At 44.0% G+C, this 19,532-nt stretch overlaps 1 long non-coding RNA gene and 1 pseudogene across 2 annotated transcripts; both read left to right on the plus strand.

Moving 5' to 3' along the window:
* Positions 1-533: 533 nt before the first annotated feature.
* LOC144383587 (deoxynucleoside triphosphate triphosphohydrolase SAMHD1-like) lies at positions 534-10,387 on the plus strand (annotated as a pseudogene). Its single transcript, XR_013451020.1, has 15 exons — positions 534-714; positions 1,089-1,161; positions 1,476-1,636; positions 4,945-5,060; positions 5,148-5,218; positions 5,776-5,934; positions 6,026-6,126; positions 6,203-6,311; positions 7,157-7,248; positions 7,327-7,442; positions 8,318-8,457; positions 8,916-8,999; positions 9,086-9,190; positions 9,352-9,489; positions 9,695-10,387. The product of XR_013451020.1 is annotated as a deoxynucleoside triphosphate triphosphohydrolase SAMHD1-like (transcript).
* Positions 10,388-17,461: 7,074 nt separating this feature from the next.
* LOC144383593 (uncharacterized) lies at positions 17,462-19,424 on the plus strand. The gene is made up of 4 exons (XR_013451028.1): positions 17,462-17,598; positions 18,102-18,175; positions 19,071-19,130; positions 19,292-19,424. It is a non-coding gene; the product is annotated as an uncharacterized LOC144383593 (long non-coding RNA).
* Positions 19,425-19,532: the final 108 nt, after the last annotated feature.

Raw genomic sequence — 19,532 nt, forward strand, 5'->3', positions numbered from 1 at the left:
ATGTCAACCTACGTTTTCTCCCGGCGGCTTGTTGCTCCGCCCTCCTCGTCCCAGCCAATCGGAAGCCACGCCCATCAAGCTGTAGCCAAACAGCAAGTAAAGTACCGGAAGTAAGTTGTTTTACTTTAAAATGAATCCGTAAATATGTCCACATCTTTAATAGATATATAATAAATATCTTTATTATTTATTAATTTCATCACTTCTAAAACCATATTTCCAATTGATGACAATATTTATGTATTTCATGGAACAAAAAAATACATCTTTGGCGAACACTGCACGTTATCCGTCCGTCGTGTTTTATTTTGAAAACCATCCACCGGAAACGTTGCCCGTGTCGGATGAGCTTGACACACCGGTGAGGAAACAAAACCCGGGTGATTCTCGCCGGTCGCGGTGTCTTCCTGCCGCGCGGTTCCGATCAGCTGCTGCGGTTCGACGTCGCTTCATCGCCGGCTGTGATTCAGCGGGTCTCCCTCTCTCACCGCGCGGGACTCACCAACTCTTCTGACCCGGTTCCCCGGTCCATCATGGCGAGCCGAAAGCGATCGTTTCCCCCCGATAGCAGCCTCAGCGCGCCGGGGAAGAGAGCACCGGGGCCCGGAGCGCCACAGACGGACTACGCGGGATGGGGAGCAGAAGAAACGTGTCGGTACCTGCGGGCGGAAGGTCTTGCCTGGCGGATGCTGATCTGGAGAAGATGGGCTTGAAGTAAGTTTGTTGAACATGAAACCCTGAGGGTCTCACATGACGTCAGCAGGTCCATAGCTTCAGCGCGAGGGCTGCGACCTGTCAGGGGACCACGACTACCTCAGAACGCATCACACGCTATTTATTGGTACTTATGGGCTCTCTTCATGAGGTCTTACCCACCAGAACGCTCACAGGGGTTCCCCTTCATCCTGACAGGAAACAATGTCCAGATGGACAAAGTAGGTCCAGAGTTCTTACACTTGTAATCATGGTATGAATCTTCAGAGCAGAGGCCATAAACCAGGTTGGGTCGCAGAGGGGTTAACTGGGGATTGGCTTTAATGTTCCCTCACCATTTGTTTCTGTCTCCTCATGGACGGGTTCACGTCCAGGTTCCTCGGGGACCGCCTGCGAGTTCTACACAGCCTCAGGAAGCTGTGGCAGATCGAAGCGGAGCCGAGCAAGGTAACATCTGGACAAGTTCAGGGCCGAAGGGCCGATGAAGACACAATAGAGCGAAGGAGAGGAACTTGTGTGATTAACCCGAGAGGAAGTGAAGATTGTTTCTGTTCCCTTTTCCAAACAAACCGTTGAAGTCTGTGAAGAGACGACAAACCAGTTCCCACATTTGTGTTTCTATTTAATGACATTTTACCTGCTTCTGATCTGCATCTCGTACTCTGATCCTTACCAACACTCCGGCTTCCTGCTACTTTGGAACCGGCTTTGGGGGTTAATTCTTGTTCTAGACGCGTCTCTCAGCTGCTTGTGTCTTCCAGGTGTTCAACGATCCCATCCACGGCCACATGGAGATGCACCCTCTGCTCATCAGAATCATCGACACGCCTCAGTTCCAGAGGCTCCGTCACATCAAGCAGCTCGGGGGGACCTACTTTGTTTTCCCCGGAGCGTCCCACAACCGCTTCGAACACTCCCTCGGGTATGTCCTCCACTAGGGGCGCTGATCTGTTGACCCGGCATCGCTCCGCTGGTCACTACCGTCATAACGCCGTGAACCAACGAGTCCTATCACCACGTTAAGCGATTAAGAACAAGTTCTCATTTACAAGGATGAGCTGGCCAAGAGGCAGCAGCACCGTCCACACAAGTGACACAAACGGACACAATACAGTATGACAAACAAATGGCTAAAAACAACATTGTTAAATTAATAAACACTATGTAGAAAAAAGGCAGATTACTGGAAGTACTTTGTAAAAATGGAAGCGAGAGAAGTGCCTACAACAGTCAACTATGGCTCGGTGCAGCTTTTGTTTGAACATGTCGAGAGACGTGAGGGCTGTAAGTTTGAGCGTGTTTTGTAATGAGTTCCAATCATTTGCAGTTGCAAAATGAAAGGAGTTACGACCAAACGCAGTACGGACTTTTGGAATCATCAGTCACTGGATCTTAAATGGCGTTTGCTGTCCGAAATGTGCAGAAGATTTGAGCGGTATCGGGGGGTCATTCCCAAAATGATTTGTAGACCATGTAAGAATACGTGTTCAAGATTTGGAGCCCGGTCGGGGTTATCAAAAATTCAGCCGAACAACTTCTCTCGTTGTGGGAGATTTATTTGTCAGATCACAGGTCAAGTATCAGCGCTGCGTTTGCAAAGGCAGGAGCAGTTCAGGCAGCACACAGGCCGACAACCAACTAACATCAGCAAGAACATCATGTTTTGTCTAAACTGGCGTAGAGGAGGACCTTCCACCCCCCCGCATCTACTAGTTGACCTGCAGACCTTACATTCCTCAGCCAGGACATAAACTGACTCCCCATCCTGTCAGACTCGTGTCTGCCTGCTCGGCACATCCTGCTCCCCCCCCTTACCCAACTCCTAAATCAAGTCAAGACAGCGAACCCCCAACTAAGCCCATGAAAAGAACTTTTGATCATCAACCACGAGCAGCCATGTTTTAGCCGCCAGGTGTGAAGGGGGGGCCAATCCACCAAGCCAAAGATCACAGTGGTGGGTGGTGAAGGCTGCACTTGGGGATTGCTGAGTGGTGGAGGGTGTCCAGTTTTCTGAGGGTGGTCTTTGATGCCATTTTATAAATTATATTGCCAGAGTCAAATAGAGGAAGGATGGTCATTTTCACAAGTGTGAATTTGGCAGAGTGTGTGAAAGAGGCCTTGTTTCAATACAGGAAACCCCGTCTTTGACTTTAGCCAGAAGGATTTTGATGTGTATGTTGGAGTCCAACCAGTAGCAGAGAAACTCCATCTCCGATCCATCAGCACTGTAGATCTTGGGAGGGCCGGGGCTGATGAGGTTTTTCCGGTCAAACCGCATTTTATTTTAACATAAGTGAGAATTACATTAGAAAAACACAATTAACAGAATCCAGTTACTCTTGCAATTACAACAGGAAACACACATTTGCACAAAATATACAATACAAAAGAACAATATACAAATAAAATATGGAATAAATATTGTAAATAGCACAAATTCTTCATCACACAAATGTGGAAACACACTAAATACAATCGAACTGTTTCACTATTGCACTAAGAACAGAAAACACAAACAAAATCTAAAACCTGACGTTTCTGGCCTTCCTTGATTTGCAATTGAAATTGAAATCCAAAGACCGTAGGATTATGTTTATACAGCTAAAACAGCCTGGGGCCAAATTGACCCCAAACATAATATAGTAGGGTTAATTAACATGCCCTTACACTAAATGTCTTTCATTACATGCTATATTAATCTAACTTTTAGGGAGGAAACATTAGCTCCTTGGTTACAGCCTTGAATTCTATGCATGGCACACTTTTAGTTCTGACTGTTAAACAATACTTTGTCACAAAATACAGTTGTAGCAAATAGCAAATGTCCGTCTTTAAAACTACCCACAGATTTGAGAATTCCGTTGGTTAATGACAGGACCTAACTTTAAACCAAATGATGGAAATAAATAATAACTGAACTTGTAAGAGTTTTGTTGCAAAGCACATATTATGGTGAAATTACAAACCTTGTGTTTGTTGAGTTAAAACCGAATTATTGTTTTATAAGCATTAAGCAACATAGCAAAAAGGCTAACAGACGAAAGAGTTACCCCACCAATTAATGTATGACACATGTATAATCATACAGAGAGACAACATATTTGCATACCTCCATCTTCTCCTCCTCTTCTTTTCTTTTCTTTCTGTAGTGGGAACCTGATGATTTTAACCTTTTTCTGTCCATCTGTTTTTATTTGCCTCTGACGCGACAAGCAACAGATTTCCCCCCAACACTGTCAGTCACGACCAGAAGTCAAGACTAAACCAATTAACCTTGGTGACAGGTGACACATAATCGTTTTGTATTACCAATTTTTATTGGCCATTTCACACAATTCCTAAAAAACAAAAATGTGCAGGAACTAACTATTCATTTATCATTATTGAAATGTGTGTTATTTCTAAGAAAGTCGGTGTGTGACTGACTTTAGCCCACTAATTACATTAGCGTATTAAACAGTGAATCCCCGACCCCTGCCCCCCCCCCTTATCCGACCGTTCCATTTGGGTGACCCAGAGGTGAACTGCCCCCGCGCGCCCCTCCCTTTTCCCCTTCCCCAGCTTCTTTGCACAGCACCTCCAACAAGCAGGGCGCCTGCAGCCGCAGGGGGCGCCAATCTGCCAATTCCCCACACAGTGAAACGATCGATGATAGAAAACTGCTTCGCGGAGCAGAGGATTTTTTTTTTTTTTCAGCGCTCGTGCCGCCCCCCATGAGCCATGAAAAAATGCCGGCCCGGGCGGCTGACCGGTTCGCCCGTGCCCAGAACCGCCACTGCATATGGTCTTTTTGGAGTTGAGGACCGGGTGGAGGTTGTGGAAAGGATGGAAGTGAGGCTTTGTTGAATGGACAGAGTGGAGTGAGGGACCAGCTGAATATATGATGGTGTCATCCGCATACAGATGAATAGAGGAATTTCCAGCAGCTTTGGCCACATCATTAATATAAATAGAGAACAAAATAGGGCCTAAAATGGAGCCTTGAGGCACACCTTTTGAAATGTTAAGAAGTTCAGACGTGATGTTTTCCGTCTTAACCCGCTGGACACGAACAGCCATGTAGCTATAAAACCAGTTGCAACATCCACTGGACAAGCCGACGCTGGGAAGTCTTACCGTAGACCCACAAATGGATGAACATGACTTCTTGTTAGGCTATAAACGTGAAGAAAACGCTCCGATGAGTCTCTTCATCCGGTGTAGCTCATTGGTGTTTGTCCTCGTCCTCAGGGTGGGGCATCTGGCCGGACAACTGGTCCGAGCTCTGGACCAGAGGCAGCCAGAGCTCCACATCACCCGCAGAGACGTCCTCTGTGTGCAGATCGCCGGGCTCTGCCACGACCTCGGTGAGTTCAGTTCAGTGTCGGGGGCTTAATGGCGACTTATCGGGACCAGAAGTGATGGCGTGTTGATTACATCCTCTTCCCCTCCAGGACACGGGCCCTTCTCCCACATGTTTGACGGAAAGTTCATCCCCAAAGCGCGCCCAGGTCTCACCTGGAAGGTAGGACACAATGACACTTATATTTTACTGTTTATAGATCACTTCCTGTGCATTGGGTTCTTTCCTTCATTTCTTTTTTATGTGTTATTTTATTTGGAGTCTCTGCTCCTAAAAAAAAAAAGCAGAAAAAAAAAAGCACAATGTGAACAACTGGAAAAGTTACTTCTGCCTGTTTTTGTCTGTGAGGCCCTGAGATCTCAGTTAAATTCTTTTTAAACTTTTATCTGCTCCACTTTAACCTAAAGACTCCGTTTGCATCACAATCAGCTGGGATTCACAAATCCTCTCACCTGGTCTCACCTCGCCCCACTTCCATTCTTACTTTAGATCTGGTGTTATTCCCCTGCTTTTAACCTAAAGATACAGTAACAAAGACGTATGTTGACAGAGGCCTTTTTTATATAAGCTGCCATAATTCATTTGTAATGTAATTTGACTTCATGGAACGACAGTAAGTACAAGATAAGGGACACAGTGGAGTGGACTTTCTATTTGAGTCATCTTACTTTCACTTTCACGTCCTGACCATTTTCCTTTTCTGATTTTTGATGTTGCAGCATGAGGACGCCTCCGTGAAGATGTTTGACCACCTGGTGGCTGACAACAATCTGCAGCCCGTGATGGAGGAGCACGGCCTGGTGCTGCCAGAGGACCTGGACTTCATCAAGGAACAGATCGCCGGACCGATGGACCCAAAGGACATGAAGAAGCTGGAGGTAGTCGAATTAAATGTTTTGGGTCTCCAGGTGGAAGAATGAGCACGTTGTTCTATTCGTTCCTGACGTCACTGTGGTCTCATCTCCCCAGTGGCCCTATAGAGGCCGTCCAGAGGACAAGTCCTTCCTCTATGAAATCGTGTCCAACAAAAGAAACGGCATCGATGTGGACAAGTGGGACTACTTTGCCAGGTGGGGTCTGTACCCTGAATGTTCCTTATTGATCTGTTAACTTGGTCTTCTCACCACGACGTGTCTTCATCCTCAGGGACTGCTACCACCTGGGCATCAAGAACAACTTTGACTACGGCCGCTGCCTGATGTTCGCCAGAGTGTGTGAGGTAGACGGGCAGAAGCACATCTGCACCAGAGACAAGGTGCTTCTAACCCACCGGAGATCCAAAGGCTCAATTTGAGAAGCGTGCTCTCTTTAAACAGTCGCCCAAACTACACCTGTTCATCACAAGCTGTAGAATAAATATTCTTGTCAGATTTTTAAAAACTTTTCAACTATAAAAAAAACCCTAATCAACGTTATCCTCAAGTTTATCATTTATGTAGTCGCCATCTTTGGTTCTTTGCAAGCAGCGAAAAGGAAGAGCCCATATTGGGAGGAGAAGGCGTATGTCTCTGGTAAAGACCTGTATATTTTCTAAATATTTACCGGAACCCGACGGGTACCGACGGGTTGGGCCGGGTATCCACCCTCTAGTTTATAAGAAAGAAATCCAGCCTTGCAGGACCAAATACAGGGGAATTTGGGCGATTTTGATGCACAAAAGGATGTTTCCGTCTGAAAGTTGCAATTCTGTTTCAAACGGTACATTCTGCGAATCCCGTCTGTTTTCTGTTATCGTGGACATTTTCTCCCCCTGAACCACTTCGCGTACCCTTCCCCAGTCTTGGAACCGAGGTTCTACGTCATTACTTATTAAGATATTTTATATATGGAATGTTCAATGCCTTATCGATGTGTCCGAGCCCGACTATATTTTCTAAATATTTATCCGAACCCGGCCCCACCCGACGGGCTCGGGCCGGGTATCCACCCTCTGATGGGAGCAGAGGAGTCGCCCCCTGCTGGTCAGTAGGGAGGATCCGGGCACTCAAGCGTTCTACGTTTACATTTTGTGTGCATTCATTTCAGATGTGAGTCTCTTTGAAAACACCTTGTCAGAACTTCCGTCCTCCGTGCGTCCTCTAATCGGTTGTCTCTTAACAGGAAGTGGGAAATCTGTACGACATGTTCCACACAAGGAACTGTCTCCACCGGAGAGCCTACCAGCACAAAGTGGCCAAAATCGTGGAGACTATGTGAGGAGCTTGTTGTCTTTTCTTCATGACCCCCCACGTGTGCTACGTTTTTACACAGCGATCATGTGATTTTCTCAGGATCACTGAGGCCTTTTTGAAAGCAGACGGGCACATCCTGTTTGAAGGCTCTAAAGGGAAGATGTTCTCTCTCTCCACGGCAATCGATGACATGGAGGCCTACACCAAGGTGACCGGTGAGTAGAAACACGCCGTCACTTTGATTTCCACCTGAATGTTTTCCATGTGAAGCAGAAATTGATAACAACAAGTTTGACGTTATGTGCTGATATCCACTGAAACGAGGCGATGAGGGATCAGTGTGTGTGTGACACTGTGAACAACAAGAGTCGTGGGTCTCAATGAAGAAACTTCAAAGGCTCAGAGCAAACGCTTTTATTTACTTTATGAGAAAAATTCAGATTATAACAAGTTAGAGGAAAAAAGGAGAATGAAGTGTTGAACTTAGAAAGTCCGGACTCGTTCCTGAGGCAGATCTTATTCTACAGCTTCTCTCACCGCAAGAACCACCCCAAAAACCAACAACCAGCTCCAACTGTCCCTTTTACACCAGAAAGACACTAAGTGTGTAAATAAGGCTGACATTATACCTCTTATAATACCCTGGTTAAGTCTATTTTATATGTTCTCCATAAAATGGCTGATGATATTATCAACAGTGTTTGGTCTTACTCATAAGGTTAAAACATACGCACCTCAGATATATGTCCCCTTTTCCGTCCTAAACCCTTAATAGTTCTTCCTCCTTAAAACGTCAGACGACAACATTATCAATTTTGCATATCCTGCTGTCCTCTCAACACCCCCTCGCGCTAAATTGGAAATGTTGCCTCCCATATTCCATCACAATGCTAGATCGCATCCATCCCATCATCCGTGCTAATTCAGACTTCTAACAAGACAAACTCAGAAGAAACAACAAAGTGCAATTTCATCAAATAAGCCCATTTACAACTTGTTACAGATAAGAAGCATTAGAAGTACAACGTGAGTGCTACAGTCAGTGTCTTAGTGGAGGTCGAGTCTGAAGAGCTCCCTGCTCTCTTTCTAGATAACGTCTTTGAACAAATACTCAACTCGTCCTCCGCGGCGCTGAAGGACTCGAGGGAGATTCTTAAAAACGTCGTGTGTCGACGCCTCTACAAATGTCTCGGCCACACCCAGGCGGACCAACACGAGAACGTCCCTCAGGTGTGTGTGTGTGTGTGTGTGTGTGTGTGTGTGTGTGTGTGTGTGTGTGTGTGTGTGTGTGTGTGTGTGTGTGTGTGTGTGCGCGCGTGCCACATTGCTCGAGTAGCTGCATGCGCCGCTGTGTGTGTGTGTGTGTGTGTGTGTGTGTGTGCGCGTCACATTGCTCGAGTAGCTGCATGCGCCGCTTCTACGTGTACTGAGATGACAGTGACTTTCATTATCGGGTCATGGATCATTTCTGGGATCCAGGTTTTTTTATTTATTTACCAGATTGTCAGTAAAGTGAAGAATTACTGATGATTTCCAGCTGACCGTCAGTCTGAATACGGCTAAATAGAACATTTAAGCCGAGGGGTGAATGTATTATTTCAAACTGCATAAATTGATGTGATGCATCGTAACCCCCCCCCCATGGTTAAATAAGCAACCTCCACCTCCTGCTCTTTCCCCTCTGAAAGGAGAGGATTGCGAGCTGGGAAGCCGATCTGGCTCGATGCGCCTCTCAGGACGTGGTTCTGAATCCAGAGGACTTCATCATCGATGTGAGGCTTATTGATCTGATCAGTCCTCGTGCTCCCTGCGCTACCATGTGTCTGCAGGCTTCACTACAACCTTCTCACTCTTTTAGGTCATCAACTTGGACTACGGGATGAAGGAGAAGAACCCCATCAACAGCGTGCGCTTCTACAGCAAGGACGACCCGAGCAAAGCCGTCCAGATCCGCAAGAACCAGGTCAGACCCGAACCAGAAGCCCCGACTTCAGATCTCAGGAGTATAGAGGGTGACATGAAGATACTGTTGTCATGGAAACCGCGAAGAAGAAGCAGCTTTGTGGACTCTGACCGTTTTCACCTGTCCTCAAAACTAAGCCGCCTGCTTCTCCTCCTCGCCAGGTGTCTAAACTTCTCCCGGAGCAGTTTGCCGAGCAGCTGATCCGGGTTTACTGCAAGAAGCTTGACAGCAGGAGTCTGGAGGCGGCAAAGAAGAACTTTGTCCAGTGGTGCATGGACGAGAACTTCTCGAAGCCTCAGGTAATCTGCACCTGCAGAGACGATCGGTTACAATGCAGGAACAGGAAAAAAACACCTGCAACAAGCTGGAAAACGGTGACAAAATCACAGAAAATAAGCAATTGTATAAAAGTCTGACAAAATAACTACTTCTCTCTTGATTTTTTTGTCCCTCAGTAAACCGTTTATGGTCCCAATCTGTCCTGTTGTTTTGTTCCTCACACAGGACGGAGACATAATCGCCCCCGAGCTGACTCCTCTGAAGCCCAGCCGGCAGGAAGACGACGACGACGACAACAAGAAGGAAGTAAACCCAGTTGGTAAAGCCAGAATTCAGCTTTTTGAAAGATGAGAGAGAGCAGAGAATCCTCCGTCACACAAATATAATCTATATTATCAATATTTTGTGCAAAGATATATCTTTGCACCAAAAGAGGATGCGGTGTTCAGGGCCCTTTGCTTAGGATTTTAAACTCTTTGTAACGTTCACAAACGTTTTTGTTTTAGTTTTATCATTTTTAATGCATGTTTCATTTGAGAGCACGTGTAACTAATCATGCTCATTTTCTTTCAGCTTTAAGAAACTTCTGTCACAACTTTTAAAAGATATATTTAAATAATTCGTCAGTGAACAGATTTTGACGTGTATTTATTTTTCAGATGTGTGTGATGTTGACTTATTTATAGTTCTGTTAACGAGTGGCTCAACCTAATTATTTTTAAGGTTTTTCTTTTTTTTAATGTCACTTGATGTTTTCCATATTACCAAAATGTAATCTAATGCAAATCTCCTGAGGTTTATTTTATTCTTGGCTGCTTTTGTAAAAATGATAAAAAGAAAAGAGAAATATTTTTGCGTGCAAAGGGAAACTTAAAGATGCTGTGTGGTGCTCCAAAGAAATAAAACGGGTTCCTCTCAGCTTGTCCTCGTGTAATGACCCTTGTTGAACACCAAGGGGCGCCATGCTCCCTTAGAGCAGAGGATGGTGGTTTAAGAAGAAGCCATTTTTATTATATTGCACATACAGGAAATTGTTCTCTGCATTAATCCCATCCCACACAGTGGAAGCAGTGGGCTGCTGTAAAGGCGCCGGGGAGCAGTTAGGAGTCTTGCTCAGGGGCGATCGAACCGCCTGAGGTTCCTGGCGCAGCCTCTGTACTCCAACGCGCCACGGTCGCCTCCATAACAATTGTTTTATTGAAACAAGCAGAAAACATCCAACCAACAAAGTAATGTCAAATTAAGAAAAGAGACAACAGGTTAATAAGTTGAAAATAGGCCTGTCAATATATTAAAATTAACTAATTAATCGCATTTTGGAATTCATAAATTGTGATTAATCTCAACAATGTTATTAATGAATGTTTTTTCTTCTAAAGAGGAAATCTTATTTTATAATGTGTGTATTTTATACACAGTTGTTTAATTATTTTAAACACAAAACTCATTTCATCATCTTGGAGGCATAATTCCACAGGGTGGAACATGTTTATAACCTGGTTGGTTGGTGTTTAATCCACTTTATTCTCCAACTCTCAGAAGTAATTGCGCTCTCGCCATCCGGATCCCTCGTGTGACTTCTCTCTCCCCTCCGCCACTACTACTTAAATAGACAGGCATACAAACTATTCATGCCATTGAATGCAGCTGAGGCCAATTGCTCAGGGAACGGTGGCAGGTGACGCCTCCACCTGCCACCTGACATTTAAACATAAAGTTATGAATTTAAACGTAACATAACCGGTAAACAAACACCAGTCTCAGATTAAAAGTTATGAACACTCAGCTTAGTTTTACTATAGTATCTTATGTATAACCGCTACAGAAAAGCGGATAGAAGCGGAGAATTTCGTAGAAGTAGAACGGCTGACAGTCAGACAGTCAAGTTTGGTTCTGCTTTGGTTCTGGACTGTTCCTTTGTCCTTTTGTCCTTTTTGCGTCCATTTGGGAGACTTCAAGGTGGAAGGCGTGTAAACGAAACAAAAAGGAGTGAACAGGAAGTTAAACCAGCTGACCGGCATCCTTCATCATCTCTCAGGATCAGCATCCTGTTCAACAGGTTTGCTTTTTAATAAACAAACATGCAAGAATGTTTTAATTATTAGTCATCAGTGGTGGCTGGTGGAAAATGTCCGGACATAAAAGCACATTAAAGAAGGGCGTAAGATTGGTGCTTTTCGCTGTTCAAAATCTGCCCTCTTTGCTTCAGATTTTACTCATACACACTAGTGAGATGCTCTTACCTTCACTAGTGAGATGCTCTTACCTTCACTAGTGAGATGCTCTTACCTTCACTAGTGAGATGCTCTTACCTTCACTAGTGAGATGCTCTTACCTTCACTAGTGAGATGCTCTTATACACACTAGTGAGATACTCTTATGCACACTAGTGAGATGCTCTTACGCACAGCTGATCAGCAGTGGATTAAATGGCTGTGCCAAGCCAGAGTGGGGTGTTGCTACAGTGGAAGCCAGAGCGGAACCACAGAGGTGTTGGGTGCTGCCTTGAGGAGTTTCTGCGAGCCAGTGAAGAAGGAGCCGTACCCCAAACCCGTCTTCCTTTTGGAGATTATTTTCAGTTGCCTTGTGTTGAGTTTTCCATCATTAAATACCCTTTTTTGCCGTTAGTCAAGATCTCCCGGGTTTATTATTTGAACTTGTTTACATCCTCCACCCCTAGACACTGGTGAGATGCGCATGAGTGTTTCATCAGTACGCGGAAGAGTGTCTCAGTAGTCAAGTCCTAAACGGCCCCTCATACTTATGTTTCGCTTTGGGTCGTCCTATAGTTTCCACCCTGTGTTCCGCCCGCTGCCACGCCCCATGGCTCATCCCGTAGACGTTTCTCTGGCTCGCCGTCAGTCTGTCCGGTTACCAGGCTGGTCTCAGGGGCCGTTTGACTCTGCGCCCGCTCAGTCGTAACCTGTCTGCATGTTTTATTTCCCGGTCCTGCAGCGCCATCCCCGCGTAGTACCACGGAGTACACCGGTCTAAGTTCTGTGGTCTCGCTTATTGTGTCGGACCTCGGGCCTCCACAGCAGAACGCCACTCAGTTCCTCCAGGCCGTGAGAGATCGGTGGAGTTTTGTGCACTTATGTTTGTTTTTTTTAGTTTGATTAATCGAAAAATAATCAACTCCTTAATCGATTATCAAAATAATTGTTTGTTGCAGCCCTACTGTCAACCTAGAGTTGTGTATTATTATTAACTTCACACCATGTAGTAAAACCAGGGGAAAAATACTGATTTATTTCGGTTGACTTTGGCTCCTTCGGGGTCCATCGATCCGGCGATCTGTTCCTTGATGAAGTCCAGATTACCGATTTAAAGTAAGAATGAAAGTGGGGTGAACTGTGTCCTTGTGGTCAGAGACAGCTGAGGTGAGAGGATTTGTAAATCCCAGTCGATCGTGATGCAAACAGTATTTAGGTTACAGTGGAGCAGATAAAATAACTTTAACAAAGAGATCTCAGGCCTTACAGACAAAAACAGGCAATTAAAGTAATTGTCTGACTTTCTAGTTGTTCACGTTCTGCTTTTGTTGGAGCGGCAACACCCTTCTAAAACTTGTAAACTCACCACTTCAACTGCGAGTCATAGAAGTTGTTTGTGTTCTTCTCCTTGACTTGATTCACTCGTTTTATTAACCTGAAAATACTTATTAGGGCAACGACAGGGAGTTTTCTGGCCTGACACGTTCTTGTTAGTTGTTTATGGCAAAGCTTCATCTTTGAGTCACGATAATTTGAAAACCTTATGAGATTAACAATTGCTAGTTGTCTTTTTACAGTGTAACGCTTCATGACGAGTACTCGAACGTTCGGTTCTGGCCTGTTTTTTTGTCCTTTTTGCGTCTGTGGCATCGCACGGGGACAAGTGGTAGAAGGGTGCTACTTCCCCTGTAAACGCTGGCGCGTGTTTCTGCGTCTTTACGCTCCGTCGTGTCGACGCACTCGTTTCACTTCCTGGTTGTAAAGTCTTGCGTGTGTCGCAGAGCGATTCACCTCCAGAACAACAGGTGGAGTAACGTGTTTTGTTGAAGACGACCTAGAGAGTCCAGTGGTTCTGGACTGTTCCTTTGTCCTTTTGTCCTTTTTGCGTCCATTTGGGAGACTTCAAGGTGGAAGGCGTGTAAACGAACAAAAAGGAGTGAACAGGAAGTTAAACCAGCTGACGGGCATCCTTCATCATCTCTCAGGATCAGCATCCTGTTCAACAGGTTTGCTTTTTAATAAACAAACATGCAAGAATGTTTTAATTATTAGTCATCAGTGGTGGCTGGTGGAAAATGTCCGGACATAAAAGCACATTAAAGAAGGGCGTAAGATTGGTGCTTTTCACTGTTCAAAATCTGCCCTCTTTGCTTCAGATTTTACTCATACACACTAGTGAGATGCTCTTACCTTCACTAGTGAGATGCTCTTATACACACTAGTGAGATGCTCTTACGTTCACTAGTGACATGCTCTTATACACACTAATGAGATGCTCTTATACACACTAGTGACATGCTCTTGTACACACTAGTGAGATGCTCTTACGTTCACTAGTGACATGCTCTTATACACACTAATGAGATGCTCTTATACACACTAGTGACATGCTCTTATACACACTAGTGAGATGCTCTTACGTTCACTAGTGACATGCTCTTATACACACTAATGAGATGCTCTTATACACACTAGTGTGATGCTCTTATACACACTAGTGAGATGCTCTTACGTTCGCTAGTGACATGCTCTTATACACACTAGTGAGATGCTCTTATACACACTAGTGAGATGCTCTTATACACACTAGTGAGATGCTCTTACGTTCGCTAGTGGCATGCTCTTATACACACTAGTGAGATGCTCTTACGTTCACTAGTGACATGCTCTTATACACACTAGTGAGATGCTCTTATACACACTAGTGAGATGCTCTTACGTTCACTAGTGACATGCTTATACACACTAGTGAGATGCTCTTACGTTCAATAGCGAGATGCTCTTACGTTCACTAGTGACATGCTCTTATACACACTAGTGAGATGCTCTTACGTTCACTAGTGACATGCTCTTATACACACTAGTGAGATGCTCTTATACACACTAGTGAGATGCTCTTACGTTCACTAGTGACATGCTCTTATACACACTAGTGAGATGCTCTTATACACACTAGTGAGATGCTCTTACGTTCGCTAGTGGCATGCTCTTACACACTAGTGAGATGCTCTTACGTTCACTAGTGACATGCTTATACACACTAGTGAGATGCTCTTACGTTCAATAGTGAGATGCTCTTATACACACTAGTGAGATGCTCTTATACACACTAGTGAGATGCTCTTACGTTCGCTAGTGGCATGCTCTTACACACTAGTGAGATGCTCTTACGTTCAATAGTGAGATGCTCTTATACACACTAGTGAGATGCTCTTATACACACTAGTGAGATGCTCTTACGTTCGCTAGTGGCATGCTCTTACACACTAGTGAGATGCTCTTACGTTCACTAGTGACATGCTTATACACACTAGTGAGATGCTCTTACGTTCAATAGTGAGATGCTCTTACGTTCACTAGTGACATGCTCTTATACACACTAGTGAGATGCTCTTACGTTCAATAGTGAGATGCTCTTATACACACTAGTGAGATGCTCTTACATTCACTAGTGACATGCTCTTATACACACTAGTGAGATGCTCTTATACACACTAGTGAGATGCTCTTACGTACACTAGTGAGATGCTCTTACGTTCGCTAGTGACATGCTCTTATACACACTAGTGAGATGCTCTTATACACACTAGTGAGATGCTCTTACGTTCACTAATGACATGCTCTTACGTTAATCAACTAATTAACTGATTAATGTTAGGTCTCTTAATAACAAATCGTTTTTAGTCAATGATTTTATTACCACTTGTAAACTTGATTTTATGTTTTTAACTGAAACATGGCTAGAACAAAATAACAGTGCAAGCATTCTGATTGAGGCAGCACCCCCCAACTATAACTTTATTGATGTATGTAGATCTGGAAAAAGAGGTGGAGGGGTTGCTGCTATATTTAAAAATATATTTCAGGGGAAACAGATGTCACTTAGTGATTTTCCATCATTCGAATATCTTTGTGTTGTATTGAAAGGTTCTCCCAGAGTTCTCCTGTTAATTATTTACAGGCCACCTAAATATTCTGCACATTTTTTAGATGATTTTACTGAATTATTTTCTAGCATCTCTACCGACTTTGACTGTCTAGTTAAAACTGGTGACTTTAATTTTCATACTGACGATTTGAATGACAAGGGTGCAAAAGAACTTTTGACTATTTTAGACACATTTGAACTGTCTCAACATGTGAAAGAGGCTACTTACAATGGTAAGGGACACACCCTGGACCTGATTATCACAAAAGGTCTCATTGTTTCGGATGTTTTTGTGGAGCAGATGAAATAACTTTAACAATGAGATCTCAGGCCTTACAGACAAAAACAGGCAATTAAAGTAATTGTCTGACTTTCCAGTTGTTCACGTTCTGCTTTTGTTGGAGCGGCAGGGAGTTTTCTGGCCTGACACGTTCTTGTTAGTTGTTTATGGCAAAGCTTCATCTTTGAGTCCCGATAATTTGAAAACCTTATGAGATCAACAATTGCGAGTTGTCTTTTTACAGTGTAACGCTTCATGACGAGTACTCGAACGTTCGGTTCTGGCCTGTTTTTTTGTCCTTTTTGCGTCTGTGGCATCGCACGGGGACAAGTGGTAGAAGGGTGCTACTTCCCCTGTAAACGCTGGCGCATGTTTCTGCGTCTTTACGCTCCGTCGTGTCGACGCACTCGTTTCACTTCCTGGTTGTAAAGTCTTGCGTGTGTCGCAGAGCGATTCACCTCCAGAACAACAGGTGGAGTAATGTGTTTTGTTGAAGACGACCTAGAGAGTCCAGTGGTTCTGGACTGTTCCTTTGTCCTTTTGTCCTTTTTGCGTCCATTTGGGAGACTTCAAGGTGGAAGGCGTGTAAACGAAACAAAAAGGAGTGAACAGGAAGTTAAACCAGCTGAACGGCATCCTTCATCATCTCTCAGGATCAGCATCCTGTTCAACAGGTTTGCTTTTTAATAAACAAACATGCAAGAATGTTTTAATTATTAGTCATCAGTGGTGGCTGGTGGAAAATGTCCGGACATAAAAGCACATTAAAGAAGGGCGTAAGATTGGTGCTTTTCGCTGTTCAAAATCTGCCCTCTTTGCTTCAGATTTTACTCATACACACTAGTGAGATGCTCTTACCTTCACTAGTAACATGCTCTTATACACACTAGTAACATGCTCTTATACACACTAGTGAGAAAAGGCCAACAGGCAAAAACGCACACAGGAACCGGGGGAAAAAAGGCAGGCAGGAACTAACGAACATCCAGGACGATAGACAACGACGCGACAAGTGACAAGAGACATACACAGCTTAAATACACTAGGGAGGTGCAGGTTATTGAACACAGGTGGAAACAATCAGACAATGAAAGGGGATGACAGGACCAGGCAGGAAGTGAAGTTACCCAGGGAGACAAGAAGCAGAAACTACAAAATAAAATCAGGAAATAAAACCACACCGTGACACGACCCAGCTACCCAGATAGCAAAAAACATCGGCACGGCTTCTATTTGCCGCCGGCGCTAAGCTGACGGCTATAGAACATTTTAAAAGTCCCTGAAAAAAAAAAAAAAAAATCTAAGCACATTATAAATGTTATTGATACAACGCATAGAAGGAACTGCAGCGTTTTTTGTGTTCAGAAGTGTTTTTGGCGGGGCTAAGACGGTGGTGACTTTTCCCCAAAACAAGGTTCGCCTTTTCCCCCACAGGTTATACTGTTACTACGCATGCGCAAGGGTTCTGTTCTGTGCGCGACCGTCAGTGGAACAGCTAGCTAGCAAAACAACCCAGCCCGCCGGGACATGAAGTCGATGATTGTCTTTCCAGCGGGAGGGGCGGGACATGTGCATACAATCGCCATCTTTACCGTTTACGCATTTTTCTTAAAAACACATGTTGAAGTGGCGTGTCTCCTACTTGGTTCTACGCGAAGTTGCTACAGCCTTGAGTCTGAAGTCATCGACGTTGACTACCATCGTTTAGGTAAGTACATTTTTCCTTTGTGTTTAACGCAATAATATGTTTATATTCTTTTCAGTTTAATTATTAAAATATGCTGTCTGGTAGTAATCACCTCAGCATTTAGTAAAAATGTGTTTTAATCAGTAGTGTAAACTGTGGATACACGGTTCATTCGGAGCGCGGGGGCGCCGGGCTAATGCCATTGTAGTTATTATGAAGAAAAAAAAGTTCAAATGTAATATGAAGTCAAACCCTTCTTAAATATAGTTGTTTTGCCAAGTTTCGAAGTGCTGCCGTCTGTTTATCTGCACAGAAAAAAACGACGTCACCAGCCCACAACCCACCGGTTACCTTTTGGTGTTTTCTAACAAACAGATTTGTAATTCTGTGAACTGCTGTACATTTCATGTTAGAGGACAATTCAATGAAGACATTTGGAGGATCTTTTTTTCCCCCACGGCATAACAACTGATTCCTAACGTTAACAATGCGTTTTGTTGCCTTTGTTTGACATTTTCTTGCAGATACCTTGACCAGAGCATTACCGGTTATCTTCACCCAAGAGGCCTACTGTTGGACAATCTTTTTGGATTTAAAGGTAAATGCATTGTTAGTCACAATGTCTAGTTACTGGGCCAAAAGGAGAAGAATATCGAAAGGAGTCGAGATGGATAAAAAGGAAATTGCGGCTGCAAACATTGCTCTACTTGCTCTTTTTCCTGACTTTGACCAAGTAAATCCCCGTGTTAATGAACATCTACATGAAATGGCTACAACAAGCCATGTACAAACTGTAACCCCTGTAGCACAGGAAATAATTGTTGATGAGGCATGTGAAGCTGGTGAGATGGTTTCCTCAAGCACAGAAGATGAAGATGAGGAAGAGGATTGCCTAAGGACACAATTGGCAGGGTGGGATATTGACAACATGATCCCCCATGTGCAGCCTGATCTCCAAAACCTGAAAATCTTGAACATACAAATTCGTAGTGATACATACGAAATAAATACGGACTGCAACTGATGACGTCACCCTATTCAAAGTGAACGGGGACCTGCGCCCCATAGACACACTTTGTGAAGTCTAACCATGTAAAATAAACGTGTTATGATTGCATTTTTAACGAGAAATCAACGATAACTTGTAAGAATAGAATACTAACCCTAACCCCCTCAAAAAATCCAACATGGCGGAGAGACGTTCGCTCAAGAATCCGACATGTTGTTCACTCAGGGGGCATTTCGTATACATTTTTACGAACAGGTTTTGGAGATCACGTTGCCATGTGGCACTTGGTAAGCTTTTAACCATTTTGTCCAAGGATCATCCAACCCTTCCTAAAGACCCAAGAACCCTTCTAACGGTGACTTGTGTTAAAACAACAGAACTCTCAGGTGGTGTATTTTTAGTTTGGTGTGATGCTTAATTTGTGATCCTGCCACTAAATTATACCATTTGTTAGATTTTCACATTTCTGTTTCCTATTTTACAGAACAAGGTTTCTCACCAGTGGTCCAGTCTCCACTTCTAAGAGCCAAGAGTTTGAGTACAAGTAAGTGACGTTTGTCTAAAACTATTGCTTCTATTTAAGATTAGGAATCCTTTTATGCATAATCTGTTCTTCATTACGGCACTTGACTGCCCTGGGTGAAAGGTGTCTAGGTGTGTTGTCCAATTCAGTAAATATATGCAATAGTTGTCAATTTATCCAAGCCCAGAGGGAGGAGAACCAAGCCTGGAGGGCAAGCAATGCACGAGCAGCTTCGGATGACTGCAGCTCACTTCACGAGCAGGTGAAGCAAGTTGGGACAATGATCAAGACGTTTGCTCGCACTGGGCAATCAGGCACGACTTGCAAACACCTGTGTTTGTTTGATTAATTCCCCCTGGGGCAACCTATACATGTTGTATACCAACATGTATATATCATAGTTTAGTAGTTGAGGGACCAGGA

The sequence above is a fragment of the Gasterosteus aculeatus genome, chromosome 2 (genome assembly GCF_964276395.1).
Source record: "Gasterosteus aculeatus chromosome 2, fGasAcu3.hap1.1, whole genome shotgun sequence".
Taxonomy (NCBI): domain Eukaryota; kingdom Metazoa; phylum Chordata; class Actinopteri; order Perciformes; family Gasterosteidae; genus Gasterosteus; species Gasterosteus aculeatus.